The sequence below is a fragment of the Eupeodes corollae genome, chromosome 2, assembly GCF_945859685.1.
Source record: "Eupeodes corollae chromosome 2, idEupCoro1.1, whole genome shotgun sequence".
NCBI lineage: Eukaryota > Metazoa > Arthropoda > Insecta > Diptera > Syrphidae > Eupeodes > Eupeodes corollae.
Genome location: NC_079148.1, coordinates 24,531,388 through 24,552,315, shown reverse-complemented (window position 1 = coordinate 24,552,315; position 20,928 = coordinate 24,531,388). Strand labels below are relative to the sequence as shown.

Below are 20,928 nucleotides of genomic sequence, written 5' to 3'. Positions count from 1 at the left end.
TTCCTATGAGAAGTTAAAACTCTGCGAAACAAACCTTTTTAACTTCAATTCGAAAACTTTATTTATGTTTTTGAGTGATATATGTTTTGTAGCAAATAGGTCACCAGGGCCTAAGTATTGTTCAGTATGGCCCTGAACTGCGATATTAACGATAAATCACCATGAATGTACCTGTTCTGTGTACCTGAAGTTGTTATTAATTTTGTTATTTTCCAATTCAGGTAGTTACATAGGTACGCCGAAAAAAACGTTTGATCCAATTTTAACCGCACGGTGCTTTACATGCATTAATTAGGAAGATCGGTATTTTAGATGCATCAGCACTTTTATCCGCCGGAAGTTCTTTGAACGCCACAACGACGACGACGACGACGCTCGACAAACAATAAAGCTTATGCAAGCAAACCAAACCTCGGCCCTGCGCCGAGTTAAAAATGTGAAGGCAGAGGGTGCTAAAGAGTTTTCAATTTCAGAACCTTTTTTTTTGTTTTTATTTTTTATTTTAAAAATAAAGTGGCACTAATTTTGTGGAGGCTTTTTTTTCTGTTAAATTTGCATGTTTGACGTAAATTATTATTATTTACTAAAATTATAGATAATTTAAGGCTATATATAAGTATCTTGTGTATGCAAGTACAATATGTGACAGTTGTTGTTTCTACTTTGTGCATTGGTATGATGATGCATGTCACATTGACGTTTTATACTTCATTATTATAATATGCAATTACTTACACATACTTCACTTGCAATATAAGTTAATAATAAATGAACGTAATGACAGTACCTAGCTATACTTATACTAGTAATGTGAAAAGCTGTATTTTGAAGCATCTAAATATATAAAACAATGCCAACGTACTGATGGAGTATTATGACATTCCCTTGATCTAAGAAACTCTAACAAATACCTTAGAAAATGAATCACCAAAAAGATATTTCGTTGAAATTAAATACTTACCTGCTCAAATGATTCTTTTCTTGTTCATGTATCGAAGGGTTTTTCAAATGGGAATTTGTTATTTTTCTAGTGATAAATATAAATGTTTCTATGAAATGCAAATGTCTACTAAGAAAAGTGTGGAACCTGGAACCTGTTGTTTTTTACACAATTTTAATTATACACTGCCGCTCATAGGAATAGGTTCACAAATATTTGCACCTTACTGTTGGCCTCTCTTCATATGTATTGCAATATTACATCTTTTTAACTTCCCATAGTAAGTTATTGTAATGGGTCCGATTTGTCAAATTGAAATTATTGACATTTCTCGACGTTTCAAGGTCCCTAGAGTCGATATAAAAGATTTTTAGAAAGATGTCTGTGCGTGCGTGTGTACGTACGTTTGTACGTCCGTACGTCCGTACGTTCGCGACGTTTTTTTCGTCGTCCATAGCTCAAGAACCAGAAGAGATATCGACTGTAATTTTCTTATACAGATAATAAGGCAGAAAGATGCAGAAAGGGCTCTCAAAAAAATTGCGTGGGTGGTTTTTTTACCATAGCTGTTTGAAAAAAAGGTGAAATGTTTCGTTTACCCTAAATATCTTACGAACCAAAAACGCTAGAGACTTGAATTAAATTTTATATAATATATTGTAACATGATACCAAACAGGTATATTTTTTGAAAAAAATCAATATAACGGTTTTTTTTTTAAATCAATAAAACTGAAAAAAAAAATGTGTCACCTCCAAAATTTTATGACTGAAATATGATTTCATCTCTTAAACAATTTTGTGCAACGAAGAATAATGTTTTTGACATCTGATAAAATTTTTAGTAAAATCTAATTGACAGTTTTTTTTATAAAAAATAAAAATCTAAAAAAAACATTACTCAAAGTTCGTAAAAATTACATATCGATTCAAATATATTTTCAAAAACTTGAAATTTAGGCTTCAAGCTTATTTTATCTTATAAGAAATATTGTTTTCAACATTTTGAAAAATGTTGAGAGAAATCGAATTGACAGTTTTTTTACAAAAAATAAAAACCTAACAAAAAAATTTATAAAAGTTGGAAAAAATTGATTTTCGACTCGAATATCTTTTCAAAACTTTGAGATATTGGCTTTAATTTACTTTTATCTTTCAAAACATCTTGTTGAAAACATTCAGTTAAAGTTTGAAAAAAATCGAATTGACTTTTTTTGTTACAAAAAATAAAAACCTAAAAAAATGTATAAAAGTTGGTAAAAATTGATTTTCGACACAAATATCTTTTCAAAACTTTGAGATATTGGCTTTAATTTACTTTTATCTTTCAAAAAATCTTGTTGTCAACATTCAGTTAAAGTTTAAAAAAAATCGAATTGACAGTTTTTTTACAAAAAATAAAAACCTAAAAAAATGTATAAAAGTTGGTAAAAATTGATTTTCGACTCGAATATCTTTTCAAAACTTTGAGATATTGGCTTTAATTTACTTTTATCTTTCAAAACATCTTGTTGTCAACATTCAGTTAAAGTTTAAAAAAAAATCGAATTGACAGTTTTTTTACAAAAAATAAAAACCTAAAAAAAATGTATAAAAGTTGGTAAAAATTGATTTTCGACTCAAATATCTTTTCAAAAATTTTAAATATTGGCTTCAAAGTAATTTTATCTCATAAGAAATATTGTTTTTTTAAAAAATCGAATTGACATTTTTTTTTTACAAAAAAATAAAACTCTAAAAAGCTTCGTAAAAATTTACTTTCGACTCAAATAGATTTTCAAAACTTAAAAATATTGGTTTGAAACTTATTTTATTTCACAGAAAATATTGTTTTCGATGTTCATGTAATTTTTATATAAAAATCCAACAGTCCGTTTTTTCATAAAAAATAAAATCTACAAAAAATAGTACACAAATTTGGTAAAAATTGATACGAGTACATATAGACAAACTTTTAAGCAAGACAAATTGACGGACGGAATGGGAAGTTATCAGTGTGGGTCGCATCCCAGCCTCTTTTTTATAAATGTAATGTAAGAGCATCAATATGTGTTTGTTTTTGGAGAAAAAAATGTGTCTTAAAGCTTACCGTTATCCCCACACGGTAGCTCGACTAATGCCCATATTTTGCATTTCACTTATTGTGAATACACTTTGCGAAAGTGAATTTGGGTGTTCCACAATTCGTTATTGTGAATTGGATTTTCGAACATGAAAATGGATGTTCTGTATTTCGGTTTGTTCCATTTTGTGAACGCATTCAAATCATATCTTATATTTCTGTGAATTGTATTGTCTGCCATACAGTTGCAATTAGTTTGTTCTTTCTTAAGCTTGAATGTTTTCTTCGTCTTCCTGCAAAATGCAAGAAAAAAAATTGTGTTTTTATCGTTTTTTCGAAGTTTTCGAAATCGATCGAATTCAAGAACATGCAATTTCATTTCACGTGAAATTGAAACATTTTTTCAATTCACTTTCGATCGAAATTCGGAACATGGGCGTAAATGTATTCAGAAAAATTATTTTGGCTCATCTGAATAGGTTCAACGGATGAAATGGAAGAAAACAATAAAAATTATTTGAATTCAAAGATTTATTTTCCCGTTTTGTATTGTATGGTTATTTAACAGAAGTTAATAGTGAGTGTTGCCACCTCTTTTTAATATAGTATCGTAAATTCGGTTTGGAATGGAACTATACAATTTTTCCAGGTATATTGAAGCGAAATTTCGGACCATGCTTTTTTAATGGATGCGATTAGTGAATATTTGTCTTCGAATTGCCTCCATGACTAGTATACTTTAAGTGAGAGAAGTCCCCACACATTCTCTATTATGTTAAGGTCAGGGGAGTATGGGGGCCACACCAGCATCTCCGCATTTTGACTCTCAATCCGATGCCTTACTGTCCTCACTGTATGGATAGGGGCATCATGTTGGAATGTCCATGATATTGGTCCAAACTGAAGATCAGAAATCTGTGAGAAGGCCTTTTATAGCACACCTTTATAAGAATTTGCATTCATTCTCGATGTATCAAATTAGAGCTCTAAGGCTCCGTAAAGGGAGATTCGTAAAGTGGTGTTTTTTTCTGATTTTGTTTTCTTTTCAAATGAGAAGCACTTTTAATCACGCGTTTCAACGTAGCTAAACTGCAATTGACAGCGGTATTTATTTTTATTTTTGACGCGGAATCATGAGAATTAGAAGCTGCTCTGATGATAGCACGTCTATAAGCCAATGATGTAGCGGTATAAGTGCCTCCTTTCATGGTTTTTCCATAATTTCAGTTCAGTTATTTTGCAAGTAATTTTTAATTCTTTTAATTTTTTTCGCTATAAGTCGTTGGCTTAGGCCTGATTCCCGAAATGCTTTTATTTTGCCTTTTTCTTCCTCGCCTAAAGATTTTCCGCGACCCATTTTCAACGGCAATTTTTGCTGTAGAACGTATTCATATGAGCCAAAAAAAATGCTTGTTTTTATGACTAAATTTTGTCTAGCTACCATGGGAGGATAACGGTAAGCTTTAAGACACATTTTTTTCTCTCAAAACAGGCACATGATGATGCTCTTACATTACATTTATAAAAAAGATACAATAAGGTGAAAATATTTATGAACCTAATACCTATTCAGATGAGCGGCAGTGTACATAAAACTACATGTGAGATTTCATAAAAATTAGAATCATACTACGAGGAGGGATATAATTTTTGTTTGTTCAACTACGTGTTAAGTTACTAATTGGACATGACCCATATGAATCATTGAAGACTAAATCTTCAGTTGTTATTATTAAATGGAATGATGGGAATATACTTATTTTTAAGTATTTTATAAAATAAATAAATTAGTATATTATTCCCTAAATATTTCATTTTAAAAATGTTTGGCAATCACTTAACAGCATTAAGATAGACAATAAACAACGAAAAAAGAACACATGTAAGCGCTTCATTAATATTCGGTTTTTTGTTTTCTTTGCTGAGTTTGGCATTTGCTTCGATTAACAGTTTATCTATTCAAGAGTACCGTTGAAATAAAATGTTGACTAGACGTTTGCATTCATTTTTAAAACGATTTAGTGTAAGATCGTTTGGTTTTATTTAAAAAGTTAATCATAGGGAGTGACTGGACGCAGTTTTATCCAATCAAGGATATCCAACAAAATATTAAAATCAATGGTAAGAAAGATTAATTAAAAAGTTAATATAAGTATGTACAAAAAACCGAATATTAATGAAGTATTATTTTTTGAGTTGTCGTATTCTTTATTCATTTTATTTTGTTAATTTGCTGTTTTAATTAAAAATTTAGATATATTGAAATTATTAAATACAAAATATTTTAAAGAAAAATTGGTTTTTAACTTTTTTAAAGTTTAAAGTGAAAAGTAAAGTTTTTTTGGAAAGAAACAAAAAAAAAACGAATATTATTGGCACTCACTGTACATAGTTCTGAAAACGACGTTAACGAAAAATTTAATCACTGCATCGAGAGCATCTTTGTTCTATTGGAACCTTAAGATGATTGTATAAAAATTGATGACGAAAACTTTTACGTTCCTGTTCATGCGTCAAGTAATATTCAATCAAATAAATTAGGTGGCGCAGCAGTCCATTGAGAACTAGGTCTAAGTGACTAACAATTGGAAATAGTATTTTTTTCTGATACCGTTGGCGCTGAAGCAGTATTAACCTCAGATATTGAACAAATAGATGAAGATCGACATCATACCTCTTAAAAGGACTCGTAGTAACTACAAATGTAGCAATGAGGAGCGAGTTAAGACGGTGCAGTGCCAAATTAGCCTTTCTTAAGACAACTCTCGACTCTCGAGTAAGGGTTGCATTTTAACAACTTTTTGAAGTGAATACCCAGATAGTTGGAGTTTCTCTTTGCTGGTATCACTGATCCATCTGGGAGTGAGTTTGCAATGCTTCTGCACCTTGTCGCCGATCGACCTCTGGACGTTCGGAAACAGACATAGAAGTGAAACAGTCTGCTAAGATGGGTATCTATCTTCCTAGCTACAATAATGGGGGATTTCGATGAAGTGTATGCGAGCTAGTCATCACTCATCGGCGAAAAGAAGACTCTCACAGCTGGATGCTGGTTGGTAGCTGGTCAGCAAGCTGAAGAGGAACGGTCCAAGTTTAGAGCCTTGAGCTACTCCTGCTCTTATGATTTTCACTGAATATTTGCATTCTCCCAACTGGACAAAGAAGTTTCTGGAAGGAAGAAATGAAAACAAAATTTTAATTAAACCGAAAGGGAAACCAAGTAGGTTTAATTTATGTGTGAGCGGTTCGATCCAAACGCTGTCAAACGCCTTTTGGACCTCCAGGAAGCAGGCAACAGTCGTGTTAAATGTCAAGTGCTTTTCTCGAAAGCCAAACTGAAATTCCGGAATCAGGTTGTTTTCGGAGTTGAAAATGTTCTGTTTTCTTTCTGTTCGGTTTGACCTCTTTTAGAATTTCGCTAATGTTGTTGAGGAGGGAGATGGGACTGTAATTGGTTTGGTTCCTTGCTCCTTTCTATGAAATTGCCACAATTTTGGCATTTTCCATCGTTGCGGGAAGTAGCAGTTGTTGTGAAAGATGGTCCGGAATATGACGAACACGTTGGACAGTCTATTCAACATGAAGAGAATCCATCGGGTCCCGCGGACTTCTTAGGTTTCAAGGTGCTGATTATTTTCATATTCGATGGGGCCATCACCTGAGTTGGTTTGGCTGAATGTTACTTCTTCATTGTTTGGTTGATCAGCTCTTTGAACTGACCTCTCTATTTCCGCAAGGAATGCAGGATCGGTGGATGAAGTTGGTTTGAAATTTTCTTCAAAAAAAGACGCAAATGCTTCAGCTTTTTCACAGTCAGGAATACATTCTATCCTGTTTATTTCCTTGAATGCCTTAGGACCGGGTTTTATTTCCTGGAGTCTTCTCTGGAGAATGAATGTTGTTGTGGTGTTCAATCGCATTTCTGAACATGGTGTTGGTGCACTCCAGTTCCATGACGGATTTCTCAGAAAGGTCGGTTTTGGCTGCAAGATTATCACTAGAGTGTGATCGCCGCTATTTTGATCCATTCAGTCAACAATTGTTTGTCCTTGATTGTGGTGTCCATCCATTTATGATGCCTTGCATTAAAATCACCACCGACGTGGTGTGTTGTCTTCTTAACAGCATTGTTAAGTGCGTTAAGGTCATGCTGTATATTTCTTATTAGCGAACCGCATTTGATGTACAAACTGATTACTGCTAAGGTTTCTCCTCTCTTAAACCGGATAGTTTTTGGAAATTCTTAAATTGTAAGACAAAAACTAGTGGCTACCAAAACTATGAAAAATTCATCGTTCTGTCTCTTCTTCTAAAGTAAATTTTTCCCACTTAAATTCAATTAATTTTGAAATAAACGAAGATACTGCTGCTCAGATTATCATTAAATTGGATAAGTGTTTTAGTCCAAATCCTGATGGTGTACCATCCTCCATCTGAAAAAACTTTGTGTTGCTAGTTTATCATATCCGTTATGTGTTCTCTTTAATGAGTCCTTAAATAGTTCGCTTTTTCCTCATATCTAGAAAAGTGTACTCATTATACCTATGCACAAGAAAGTTCCTAAAAATGAAGTAATGAACTACAGACCTACAGCTTAATTATCTGTGATACCGAAACTGTTGGAGTCTATTGTATGTAATCTGCTTTCCTTTCATTATACTTCAAATGTATATGTGATAATCAGTACGATTTTGTGAAAAATACACGTACAACAACTTCACGTCCAAGGGGACAAGCCGATAGTGTATTTACTGATTTTAGTAAAGTCTTTAACAAGTTGTGTTAGAATACATTAATTTTAAAGCGAAAGCTTGATGTCAATTCTGGCCTTCCTCAAGGAAGCCATTTAGGTCCAGTTTTATTTATAATTGACTTGGTTTCGATCACAAAAAATATTTCCGTTTTAAATATTGATAAGTGTAAAACCATGAGTTTTACACGCAAACAAGTTCCCTTGAATTTTAATTATATGATTGATACATGTCATTTAAGTAAAGTCTCTGTGTTTTCTTATTTAATGTTCGTAACGATTTCCTTGAACCTTACGTTCTTAAGCTTCTCTTTGGTTCAATTATTGTAAGGCCTACTTGAAAATAGTTGTGTAGTGTTGTCATCTTACAACTCCATTCATATAACATGGCTTGAAGCAATCCAGAGAAAATTTATGCGTTGTTGTCTTCGTTCTCTTCCATGGTCACATAAACATACACTTCCCCCTTACTCTTAAAGACTTGCTTTAATGCCCTTCCAACACTCACCAATCATAGAAAGTATTTGAAACTTTGTTTTATTGTTAGAATTATTATAGATCAATATCATCTCCATCAGTTCTAATCAGTTAAATTTTAGTTTTAGTCGTAAAAGTTGAATTGAAATCTGACTTCAAAATGAACGTATTACGTCATGTTTTGAGATATCACTTTTTAAAGTTTGGAAAATTACGTATATAAGGCTTTTTGAGTCTGTCTTAACTTATGAAGTAGCATTTTTTCCAATAAAATCCGTGATGGTTTTCCAGATCTGTATTTCTTTTCTTAAATATTCATTTGTAATATTTATCTAGTTTCATATAATATTCGAAAAAAAAAACTTCAAAAGTTGTTATATTGTCTAACAAAACTCTAAAAAAACCCTTAACCATTTAAACATGAATCTGTTGTCGAAACAGTTCTATTATATCAAGTTTTTAAAACATATTACAAAATATAAAAGTAAACAGTTCTATTATATCAAGTTTTTAAAACATATTACAAAATATAAAAGTAATGTTGAAAACGAGTATTTCGAGAAATTGAACAAGATACTTAAAAGATATTCAGCAAAAACAACATCTTAAAATTAATTAATTAATCAATTGATATACCATTATCAGAAACAAATGAAATAAATGCTTAAGTAGCCTTAATGACAGATTTTAAAAGGTATGAAGTTGGATGCGCTTCAAAAAAAAATGAAATCGTTCGAATTCACAACCAAAATACGCTACGTGTCACACAAGCAACGAAACAATTGAAATTTCCAAGAAAAGTGGGCAGGTTCGGACAACATAAGGGACTTCATTTGCACTCAACTGCATTTCTTGAACGTAAATTTTGACCAAGTCAACTAGTTAGTTTTTCAAGTGTCATAAACTTCAAACTCAGAACTTTACTTCCCTAACTTCTTAACCTTCAGTATACCGTACAAAAACTACTGAAAACATTTTTCACTCAGGCGAACTACAAATCCATCCCAATTTGCAGTTCGTATTGTAAAGAAATATTACTCATTTCTTTTCCAACTTGACGAGAATCCCTTTTACACAAAATATTAAATGAAATAAAGTTCAACTTTTAGTTAATTAAAAAAACATATTCGATTGTCATTCTGACATAAGTTATCTTGATTTGACAGTTAGGGAGATTTTTCTTGACTAACTTTCCAGACAAGTTTCCAATAAAGTTGCCTTAATGGGAAGGCAATTTTTTTGGCAGCTGGCCAATCACATACTAGAAACTTGCCTTACTTTCAAGTCCCTTATGTCGCCTGAACCTGTCCAGTGTCTTGCAAGTGTTATTTCTCAAAAAGTTGATCACATTTGACTTCAAGATCTTGTGATTTACCACCTCTAGTTGGACGTTTTTCTTTTGGCCTACGAAATAGGATCTATGCCAATGCTACAAGATCAATTCAAGGTAATGAAGATGGAATTCGTTAAGTTATGGAGAACATACAAGGGCAAAAGTTCGAATTGATATTAGAAAATTTCGTAAAAAGGAAATAGTGCTACTGGCTCACTTGGCTCACAGCGGTCAAATTGCTTTTGCAATCAACTTGAGAGATTTGATCATTATTATGACTATTTCCCCTTCTAGGGAACAACCGCGACCCATGTTTTTCTTAGAATTAATTATAATATAACTAAAATAATTGAAATTTACTTCCTAAAGTAAACTTATTGTCTTATAAAAGTGAAAAAATATATTAAAAAAAACTAATACTTTTGATCCTAGTTAAATATTAAGGTCTGTGTTCCAATGTGTTTCTATTTTTATGTACACCAAAAACACAGTCTTACCTGAAAAACAGTTCATCTCCAAACAATCAACAAGCAAAAACAATATCTAACATTTTTTTATAATGGTTAAAACTACTTCTAATACATGTTGTTGTTTTAATTTGGTTTTATTCTCAGCAACTGCCTCTGTGCCTATTTTAATGTCCATTTCTGTATCTTTTTATCTTAACGATGTGTAACATTAATCTAATATCTAATCAATATCACACATATAAATTATCTAATAGCTGACTTTTTAAGCTTGCTAATATTAGCAAATATGACAAATGCGAAGACAACAAAACCGATAAATTCTTCAAACCTTCATGTACATATTTTTCCGATATATATACATACATACATACATACATATATGAATAATATATAACGCCGCACCTCACCGGCAAACTTAATGATAATGTCTTCATTCAGTCTTTTTTTTTCAAAACATATATTAACCATACCTTTATATGTACATACATTCGATTAAGTATTTTTTTTTGTTAATTTTATCAGTAATTTATCAAAAAAAAAATTGGCTGAAGTAATAAATTATCTAATGTACTCAAATGACTCAATCATAATTTTGTTTAATATATTTTTCATTATCACCACCTCACCTGATATAAATGCACATTTTACAACTTTTCGATCTAATCATCTTCTCATCGTTTGATAAAAGTCAAACCATGGCCTTGTGTGCGGGTAAAACTTCCTGTCCGCTCACTCTTCTGTTCACCAAAATCCTATATAATTTTGATAGATTCATTAAAATAACCATTTCCCTTAATCTTCTTCTTCTTCAACAAAAAAAATATCTATCTATATGTTTCTACTGATCTACTTCAAGCGATCGGATCGTGCAATCTGATTTCCCTGCTTAAAGCTGGCACTCAAATTAATTTGACATAAATACTTATCTTCCTAAACACTACAAATTAACCCATAAACATCGTCTTCATGCTTTTGATATCGTTTTTCGACACCTCTTCCTTCCAACACCAAAAACTCCATCACCAACAACAACAACAAAAAGAGTCAACGTCTGTATCTATAAGTAACTTCTTTTCACCAAGTAAAACAACAAAAAGATAAAATATCTCAAACCAAACGATCGTTTACAAGAGACAACAGGCGATCACATCGATCACACAAAAGAGCACCTGAGCTAAGATTCCCGGTGAGCGGTGAAAACAACAACGATCGACGACAACGACGAACGGTGAGTTGGAGTAAACGGTATACCGATCGTCTACCGTGCCGTGTGTTTTTGAAATCTATACATACACCTATCCATGGTGTGGGTGAACCAATACCATCCAATCTTTCCCACTAAACCAACGATATTTCAAAAGCCAATCAAAAAATAGCCGTCATGAATTTTAGTACAAATAGGTTTAGGTTGTTTTTTTATTTTCTTAAAGTATTCGCCCGCGCCGCGGTTGGTTCTCGAAATATACGCTCAACTAGGTTTCCTATACGAATACCGGGCTTAGTTTCAAAAAAGGTTTAGTTGAGTGCGGTTCGGCGCATCATCAGTCATCATTTTTTGGTTGCATCTTTTTTTATTTTTACTAATATTTCATACACTAAAATTATGGTTCTAAAATAAAAAAAATAAGTGAAGTGTTAAAATGCGAATAAAATAATACAAACATAATTTTTAAGTATTTGACGTTAATTAAAGTATCTAGATAGATTGGAAACCTGTAGTAAATTAATCACAGATAAGAAGAGACGAAGAAACAATCGAATGCGAACTATTATAGTGTTGTTAATTAAATCTTCATAGATACAAATTATTATCTTTTTTTTTTTACATATATAATAATTTTAAAAAGAAGAAAAAACTTGAACTAAACGTCATCTTTCTTCAAATCGATTAACGTGTAAGTAATTCAAGATTTATTTAAAATCAACGTCAATTATTTTATATGTATTTTTTTTTTTGAATCGAAGGGCAGAATGTGAATAAATAATAATGTAAAAATTCATTGTTTTATTAATGTTTAACAAACGAAATAAAATCATCAATTGGTATTTAAAAAAGGCGGAAAATACACTCTACTAAATAATGATAAGGACCCACAAAAAAATATAATTAGTTTTTAAATTTGTTATTGGAGTTTTACAAACTAATTTCACTTTGAGTATCTTTCCAATCAAACCTATGAGGAAAAACGAAAATATGAAAAATTAGGCTTTACTTTATCGTTTTGCTATGGGTTATTTTTTGTTTTAAATAAAATATTGTTAAGGCCAAATGTTAAAGGCAATTCTTAGTTAAACTTAAAGTTTTTAAATAGGCGTTCAATATTTGGTGCTTGGCCCTTTTCGTTGAATAAGATCTCGTAGACGTCGCACATTGGGGCCGTTGTATGGGAAGTGTTACCCAAAACTAAAAACATATCTTTTGTGTTGAACTTTTTTTTTTTTTTTTTTGACAGGAAGAAATCTTGAAAAGACACTTGGCAGTATTCGACACCAAGTAGTGTGGGACTTTTAACCACTAAAACCAACTCTTCATCAGGACCAATCTTGAAGGATTGACTTCCGATTTTTTAAAGTTTAAACTTTTAATACTTTCCCATGTTTTTTTAGACCATAAGCTCATGAGGCTTGGTTCTTCTTAATCTGCCAACATGGTTTCTTGTATTCAAGACGGACTCCATTTCAGAATTAGTATGACTTTGCAGTCTCTGGTTGTGCGATATAGCGAATTTTTTAACAACTTCTGTAACCATTTCTATTTGTAAGTGACGATGTAGATCGGTATTTCTTATGTACCAAGGTGCATTAACTATTCCACGAAGGACTTTGTTTTGGAATTTTGACTTTGTTTTTGATTTTATGATTTCGGTATTTGTTTTCTTTGTACAGCCCCATAATTGGATTCCATAGGTCCAAACAGGCTTTAGTACTTGATTATACAGCATTATTTTGTTTTGGATTGATAAATCAGAGTTGTTACCAAGCAACCAGTACATTTTTCTATATTTCAAGTTTAGTTCTTCTCTAGCCAATATGGTGTGATTACCAACTGGAATATCCCTTGTGTATAGTAAATACAGGGTAGGACCTAGGACACTTCCTTGCGGTACACCGGCTTTTATTTTCTTCAATTCCGAGTATTCTTGATCGTACCTTACTCTTAACAATCGGTCTGAGATGTACGATTTTAATATTTCAAAGTACTGCCTGGGAAGATACCTTTGCAGTTTGTACTCAAGTCTCTCATGCCAAACCTTGTCAAAAGCTTGAGCAACATCTAAGAAAATAGCTGAACATACTTGTTTTTCTTCTAATGCTTTTTCTATTACATCCGATATTCTATGAACTTGGTCTATCGTGGAATATTTATTTCTAAAGCCAAACTGATGGTTTGGGGTTAACCTTCATTCTTCTAAGTCTCTTCAGAAGCAGTTTTTCAAAAACTTTTGCCATAATTGGTATAAGCGATATTGGTCAGTAAGCCGTCACTTCTGTAGGTGGTTTACCTTGCTTTGGTATGACAATTACTTCAGCAATTTTCCAAAAGTGCGGGACATACCGGTGCTTAAGGCATGCATTTATTATATATTGGAGTTTTATGAAGGCTTTCAATGGCATTTCTTTCATAACCTGAGCAGTAATTAGATCGTAACCTGGTGATTTTGATGTTGATGTAAACACATACTTTTTATTTCTTTAAGTATTACAAATGGGTTTTCGCTTTCATCTATCTTATCAACAAACTGTAAGTTATTTTCAGCCGCGTTTGATGAATATGGCTTAAAAACATTCGCAAGATATTCAGCGAAAAGGTTAGCTTTTTCTTTCGGGTTACCGATAAATTTTCCATCTTGAGATTTCAAGGGCGAGTTTTGTAACTGCGGTCTTTTCAAGCGCTTGGCTGCTTTCCATAGCGAAAAATCGGTTGAAGCATCAGTCGTTAAATTCCTTAGGAATGTACTGAGTGAATCATTTTTGAATTTGGAAATTTGTTTTTTAAGATTGTTGCTTATAAGGTTAAACGTTGTTTTATCATCTAGAAATCTACTATTTTGCCATTTTCTTCGAGCTCTTCTTTTCTCTATTATCAACTCTCTTATCTCTAAAGGATATTTTATTTCATTTTGTCTTCTATTAGAAAATGTTGGAGTACTTTCTTCAGCGGCCTGTTGCACATCAGCAATAAATTGTTCCACTTACCAGTTTCACTGGAGTGCCACCTGGGGTATTTAATCTAGTCGTTTTGTTCATTGCCATAATTTTGTTAACTTAGTGTTCGTACTATAAATAGGTCAGTTACTTATATCCATAGTTTATATTCAGCCGCCCCACAGGGTACAGACGCTGACCAGTGTGCCGCACAATATGTGTCAGACGCTCTTGGATTTAATCGTGAGCTGGCGCATTCAGAGCGGTATTTCTGTTCTTTTGCTCCTAGTTCCTGAAAAGATAACTCAGGTGACTCAGCTCCTGGATGTAATGGATCCAACGCTCGTCGTTAGTTGGTTATTCAGCGGGCACCACGAGTTTTGTAACTGCGGAGGAGGTGACGATGCGATTTCCCACGTGTTGAACTGATAAAAAATATGTTTATATTATTATTCATATTTCATCTTGTTTCAACTTCAACTTCTCCAACTAGCTTGGTCCCTAACTAGGTGTCTCCAGTTTCACGCTCCAAGTTGGGTGAGGTCACCTTCCATTTGTGCGCGCCACCTGATCCGCGGTCTTCCTCTACTGCGCTGTCCTGTGGGTGTTGATTCGGAAACTTTCCGGGCCGGAGCATTGGTTTCCATGCGCTCTACGAGACCCAGCCATCTTAACCGTTGGACTTTTACCCTTCTGGCTAAGTCTACGTCGCTGTACAGCCCGTACAGCTCGTCGTTCCATCTTCTCCTCCACTCCCCTTCGATGCATACGGGACCATAGATCACACAAAGAACTTTTCTCTCGAAGCGACCCAAGGTGCTTTCATCCGCTTTTATCATAGTCCATTCTTCGGCACCGTATAGCAGGACAGGGATGATAAGGGTTTTATATAGCAACACTTTGGTCCCTCGAGAGAGGACTTCACCACTCAATTGCTTTCTTAGTCCAAAGAAACAGCGGTTAGCAAGAGTTGTTCTGCGTTCACAGCGGAGCCTAGGTAGACGAAGTCCTTGACTACCTCAAAGTTACGTCTGTCGATGGTGACGTTTTCACCAAGACGTCGGTGTTGTATGTCCTTTCTTGACGACAGCATGTACATTGTTTTGCCCTCATTAACCGTCAGACCCATTTTTGCCGCCTCAATATTCACAAAAGCCCCATTGATATCACGCTAAGTTCTTCCGATTATGTCAATGTTTTTTTTTTTTTTTTTAAATTCATTTTTATTAATTCATTCTTAAACCTATCTTAAAGCTAGACAAAAATTCATAAAACTAGCCTAATTATCCATAACTTACATCTAACTTAATGGTCCCATACGGACACTCTAAGTTAAACTATAATACTTACTACTAATGCCTTTCGGCCCTAAGATCTATTTTAACTTCAATTCAATTTTATTTATTTTTGTATTAATTAGAAAATAAAAAAAAAACTAATATCAATATCCTTTTTATTTTTGCTTAAAAACTACTTAAATAAGGTCCCTAATATAAAACTTAAAACTAACTTAAACAACCTATTCTACCTATAAACTACTTAAAACTAGAACAACCACAGCAGCAAATCTAACTTTTTTTGTTTTTATATTTTACTGTCTTTTTTGTGTATGTTTTTTTTTTATTTTTTTTTTTTCATTTTTTTATATTCCATGTTTTTTTTTTGTGCCACCTTGCCTATTCTACTTAAAACTAAACCCTATAACTATAAAACAAGTATGTAAGCCGGCCAAGGCTTAAAACCCCATCCCGACTACCCTATATCAAAGCCACCAAAACTGGTTATCATGCTTCACCCTATCAGTTCCGTCCCGTTCGGACACAGCCCTACTGAACCGAAGGAGCTCTGCTCCGCCTTGTGCCATGACGTCCCGATTGTACAGGAGTCACCTATCCACGGTTCGTCGTCTGACGTGGCAGATTAGCGGAACTGCCAATCTATCCTGTATCAGACCGCATCTGTCTAAAAAGAGGAATGCCTCTGGTGGAATGAAGCCGCTCAAGCGTGCACTTTTAAAATACTCGTCGTTCGGATAGAACGCTCCGAAAATTAAATTGTTGGTCGAAGACATAGCTCTTGCAATGTGACCTCGAACGAGTTTTATCACGAAATTGTCAATTCCGTTGATTCGAGCCCCGTTGTATAGGACCTCGTTCGATATAAGCCGGTACAGCGTCGTAAACACTGCCGCTCGAACACCCGAAACTTCTCCATCTGGGAAGGGGCAACGTTAAACCACACAGGACAACCATAAACGATCATTTGCCGTATGAAGGCCATGTAGCAAATTACCTTCACTCTGGATTCAAGCCGACTGCTAAAAAACAGCCGTTTCGTCAGAGCGAGGGCTCCACTGGCCCTGGTCAGAGCAGCATTTATATGTCTGTCGAAATATAAATACTGATCTAACCAGATACCGAGGTACTTCACCACACGTTTGCTCGCTAATGGCTGCCCGTGAAGATCAACGATGACCATCTTGCGCCAATTCTTGCACGTATCCCTCGTGGCCCTAGCCAACGGAGTCCGGAACAGAATTGTCTCTGACTTCAGACATTTATTTTCAGTTTCCAGTCGTCGCAATATCGCTGAATCTTGTCGAAATCACGCTGCAAGAGAATTCTAATAACCTCAACCTTTCGGACCGTTTTGTACGCAATTAGATTGTCGGCGTACGCAATTGCCTTTGTAAGACTACCTATCAGATCGCTGGTGTAAATGCTGAAGAGAATCGGCGAATTCACCGCTCCCTGTTGGAGACCATTTTTAATTGAGAATGTTCTGGTAGAAGTTAAATCGTCACTTTTGACAACAAACTTTCTACCGTTAAGCATATCATAAAGTATATACAACAGTGGCTTGCTTATGCCAAGCCTGCTCAGTTTTAGGTAAAGACCCTCTAGTCATACGGTGTCAAAGGCCTTTTCCAAATCAACCAGAACAGCACCTGTGCATTGTTGTTTTGGTTTATTCCATTGGATATCAGAAACGAGTTTAGACGCAGCATGAATTGTGTCATGACCCGCCTTGAACCCGAACTGTTTATCCGGAATTATTTTGTTGTCCGCAGCCCACTTAGTCAGAGCCCTATTAATGACCTTTTCGAAAACTTTGCTGATGCTCGGAAGAAGACTTATCGACCGAAGATTGGACGGGTTGGAGTTGTCCTTTCCCTTTTTCGGGAGAGGATGAACCACAGCGGTCTTCCAATGCTGAAGAGTGTGGTGTAAATGTCGATTGCGTCCATCGGTAAATGTCTTAGTGCAACGTTGGATATACCATCGACACCTGCTGACTTTTTGTTTTTTATTGAGTTGAAGATGAGCTGAAGCTCAACCTTCGTCACTAACAAACAGTCCAACGCACTTAAAGTTTTAAATAGGCGTTGAATATTTGGTGCTTTTCGTTGAATAAGATCTCGTAGACTTCGCACATTGGGACCGGCGCATGGGAAGTGAAACCCAAACTAAAAAAATTAAAGTGTTTTGTGCTGAACTCATTAAAAATGCTTTCAAATACACACTGCTCGGTAATTTTGGGGAATACTGATTCCAGCAAGGCTTTGTAGGTTTTTTCAGTCATTTTACTATCTTGGACTACCAAGTCTATAGTGCCATAAAACGAAATTAAGCCCTAGACCATAAAGCCTCCTTCTATGCTTTGGTGACGGTTTAAAAACCGCTGCTCTTTCCTCATGTCATGGAAATAATAATTATAACCATCTGGGCCATCTAGGTTAAATTTCTTTTCGTCGGAAAAAATAACCTTCCGCCAATCATTTGTAGTCATTGAATTCTGCACATCGCAGCTCATGTGATTTTTCGCAAAACACAATCGTTGCTTCTTCCTTGTGTCATTAAGTGGTGGTTTTTTTAAGCTTAAGGCATTGCGGATCGTGCGTTTGACAGTCGATAAGCTGGCCTTAACATTAGCTTTATCCCTAATTTTGGCTGCCGATAAAGATGAATTTGACGCTATTCTAAGTATATTTCGCGTTTCGCGAAGTGTATTTTTCGGGCTATAGCACGGCATGAAAGACCTTCAGAGTAATAAACATCTATTCTTGCCATTTCCTTCACTGTCAAACATTTTTTCTTGCCCATTTTTATTACAACTCAATTAACAACAATTTATCTATGAAATACACCGTTTATACCGAAAATAAAATGAATTCACTTCACAAAACAACGTTTATATGTTCACTGCTTCTAATCTTATGAGCCGATTTATTTTCGCATATTTTCGACTCAATTGACAATTTGTCATGAAAGATCCGTTAGCTAATTCTCTAATATTCCCAAATTGTACATTTTGTTGTTAAAAAAGTATAGTTATTTTTTTCTAATCCACCATGTAACGGGAGTAATATTGATCTTACTTCTCAAAAATGCCTGCTTCTAACCTTATGACCCGCAGTGTATGTTTATATTATTATTTATATTTCATCTTTCGCGTAAGGCTTAAAATTGGATCGGATCAAATAAGTAATCTGTTAAATATATCAGTAATGTTATCAAGCCTGGAAGTTTTTCTTGAAAAAAGTTCCTGTGCCTCTTCGCTTAGCATCCCGATTGGTAATAATGCTTGACGTACAATTAAAGACCCATGTATTAAAATTTTGTATAGAGTAGGAGTCATGGGCATCCAAGGATATAATTGTACATACAGCGAAGCCGTCTCTAAACAATACTCTTCAAAAATTTTGTGAGTTGATTTTGAATCCACTTAAAATTGTTTGCAAAATTATTTCAAAAATTTTAAATACAAGCTTCTTACTAATTTTTACTTATAAGAAATATTGTTTTCAACATTCGATAAAGTTTTGAAAAAAATCGAATTGACAGTTTTTATACACAAAAATAAAACTCTAAAAAAAAAAAACAATACTAAAACTTGGTAAAAATTTACTTTCGATTTAAATAGTTTTTCAAAAATTAAAAATATTGGCTTCAAACTTATTTTATTTCACAGAAAATATTGTTTTCAATATTCAGTAATTTTTATATAAAATATCCAATAATCCGTTTTTTTCATAAAAAATAAAATCTACAAAAAACAGTACGCAAATAGACAAACTTTTAAGCAAGACAAATCGACAGACGGGATGGGAAGTTATCAGTGTGGGTCGCATCCCAGCCTCTTTTTGAAGATGAAATTATATGATTTTGAAAAAAATTTCGAGCTACATTGCCATCATTCGTGTTTCCAAAACCCGATTTTGGTTTATCCAATATACAATAAGCTCAAGCTTGATTTTAAATTGTTCTCGAATATTTTTTTTCGTTTCTTCCACTAAATCTTTGTTTTCACTTGATAAGCGCCAAGAAAGAGTTGGTAGTAAGAGATTGTAGCTTGAACTTCCATCAAACCCCCATTTTGAAAACAAAACCATTTTAGAGCATTGAATACTTTAAGTTGCAACAACCGGATTTTGGCTTTGCAAAATTCGAGTAACCGTATGATCTAAAAGTAATTGCAAAGGCACTTCTACTTCTGATACTGTAACTTTTAGATCATTGGAGTAGGAGTTCCGTTTTTCTGCTTGCACCAGTTTGTAAGATGGAAAAACATCTTTTGTATGGTTTCGGATAGTATTGTATTGATTCCTACTTAGTTTAGCTCAAATAATTATTGAAAGAACTTCACGGGGCGTAATTGTTTTAATATTAACGGAAAATGCGGAAAATGAGTATCAGACTTATTAGAGAAAAAAAATTATTTAAAAAAAAATGCACAGGTCCCTTTTACTTTTGACTTCAGTTTTGTGTTAAGAACATTCTAATGCTTAAATTATTTCCATACATTTTAAAAGTAAAATGTGCATTTTTATTTTATTTGATATTTGTTCTATAACCAGAGCCTCTACTGTAACTGCAGCTACCTCTTGTGAATATGCAACTACAATTCTAATAACCAGTCATTTTAACTTTGCTTACCATTGTCCATAGCTGATAATATTATATTAATTCGTTTTTAGTTAAACACATTAAAAAAAAACTGCTTTAATTTAAATCTAATAAAATTTTATTCACTTAACCACTTAAGAATTTGGACTTTGATGCCTTGGCTTGGTCACTACTTTTACGTTAATGATAAAGAAAAGCTTACAAAAAGATATACTAACCAAATATGATAAGAGAAATCATAACTGTATTTATTTTAAAATATGAGTTTTGGGCATCTCTCCCATACAGTATGTCCCACTGTGCGTCGTCGTGGTATTGAAATTATTAATGATTTTATTTGACACATATTAATTTTAGCTCACTCTTCTTGAACAACTAATGTCAAATAATTGTTTCAGGGGGCATTTACGACCAAATTTGGTCATTATTTTCTCACATGGTCATTTTTTATTCCATTTGGTCCCTTTTTTAAGAAATTGAACAAAAATAACTCGACTCTATTTCTTTCATATTCTCAAAAATAAAATGCATACCTAAAGTTCTTTTCATCTAATGTAAACGGTTGATACATTTATTTAATTGAACACATCCCATAACATAACAAATGCACCATCATGGAATGCACACACTGAACGCATTCATTTCACAATTTATTGACAAATTGCTCAACATCTACAAATCATCACATCTTAAGATCATAATTTGACAGATAAAATGGACATGTCAGAATGTTGGAGTTCTACTTTATCATTCCGATACTGCCAGATACTGTCGTTAATATTTCATTTTCATTCTTCTGATTTCAACGCGTTGCATCACACGAACTTCATTTCAGTATTCTTAAC

The 20,928-nt window shown here is 33.7% G+C and overlaps 1 protein-coding gene and 1 long non-coding RNA gene across 2 annotated transcripts in view; one reads left to right on the top strand and one right to left on the bottom strand.

The window, feature by feature from the left end:
• The window catches only part of LOC129948448 (uncharacterized), a 43,848-nt gene extending 43,252 nt beyond the window's left edge, over positions 1-596 (bottom strand). Inside the window, exon 1 of the long non-coding RNA XR_008781877.1 lies at positions 172-596. This is a non-coding gene — a long non-coding RNA (uncharacterized LOC129948448). The remainder of the gene's footprint in view (positions 1-171) is intronic.
• The window catches only part of LOC129948445 (flagellar attachment zone protein 1), an 85,512-nt gene that overhangs the window by 42,855 nt on the left and 21,729 nt on the right, over positions 1-20,928 (top strand). The window lies entirely within an intron of this gene.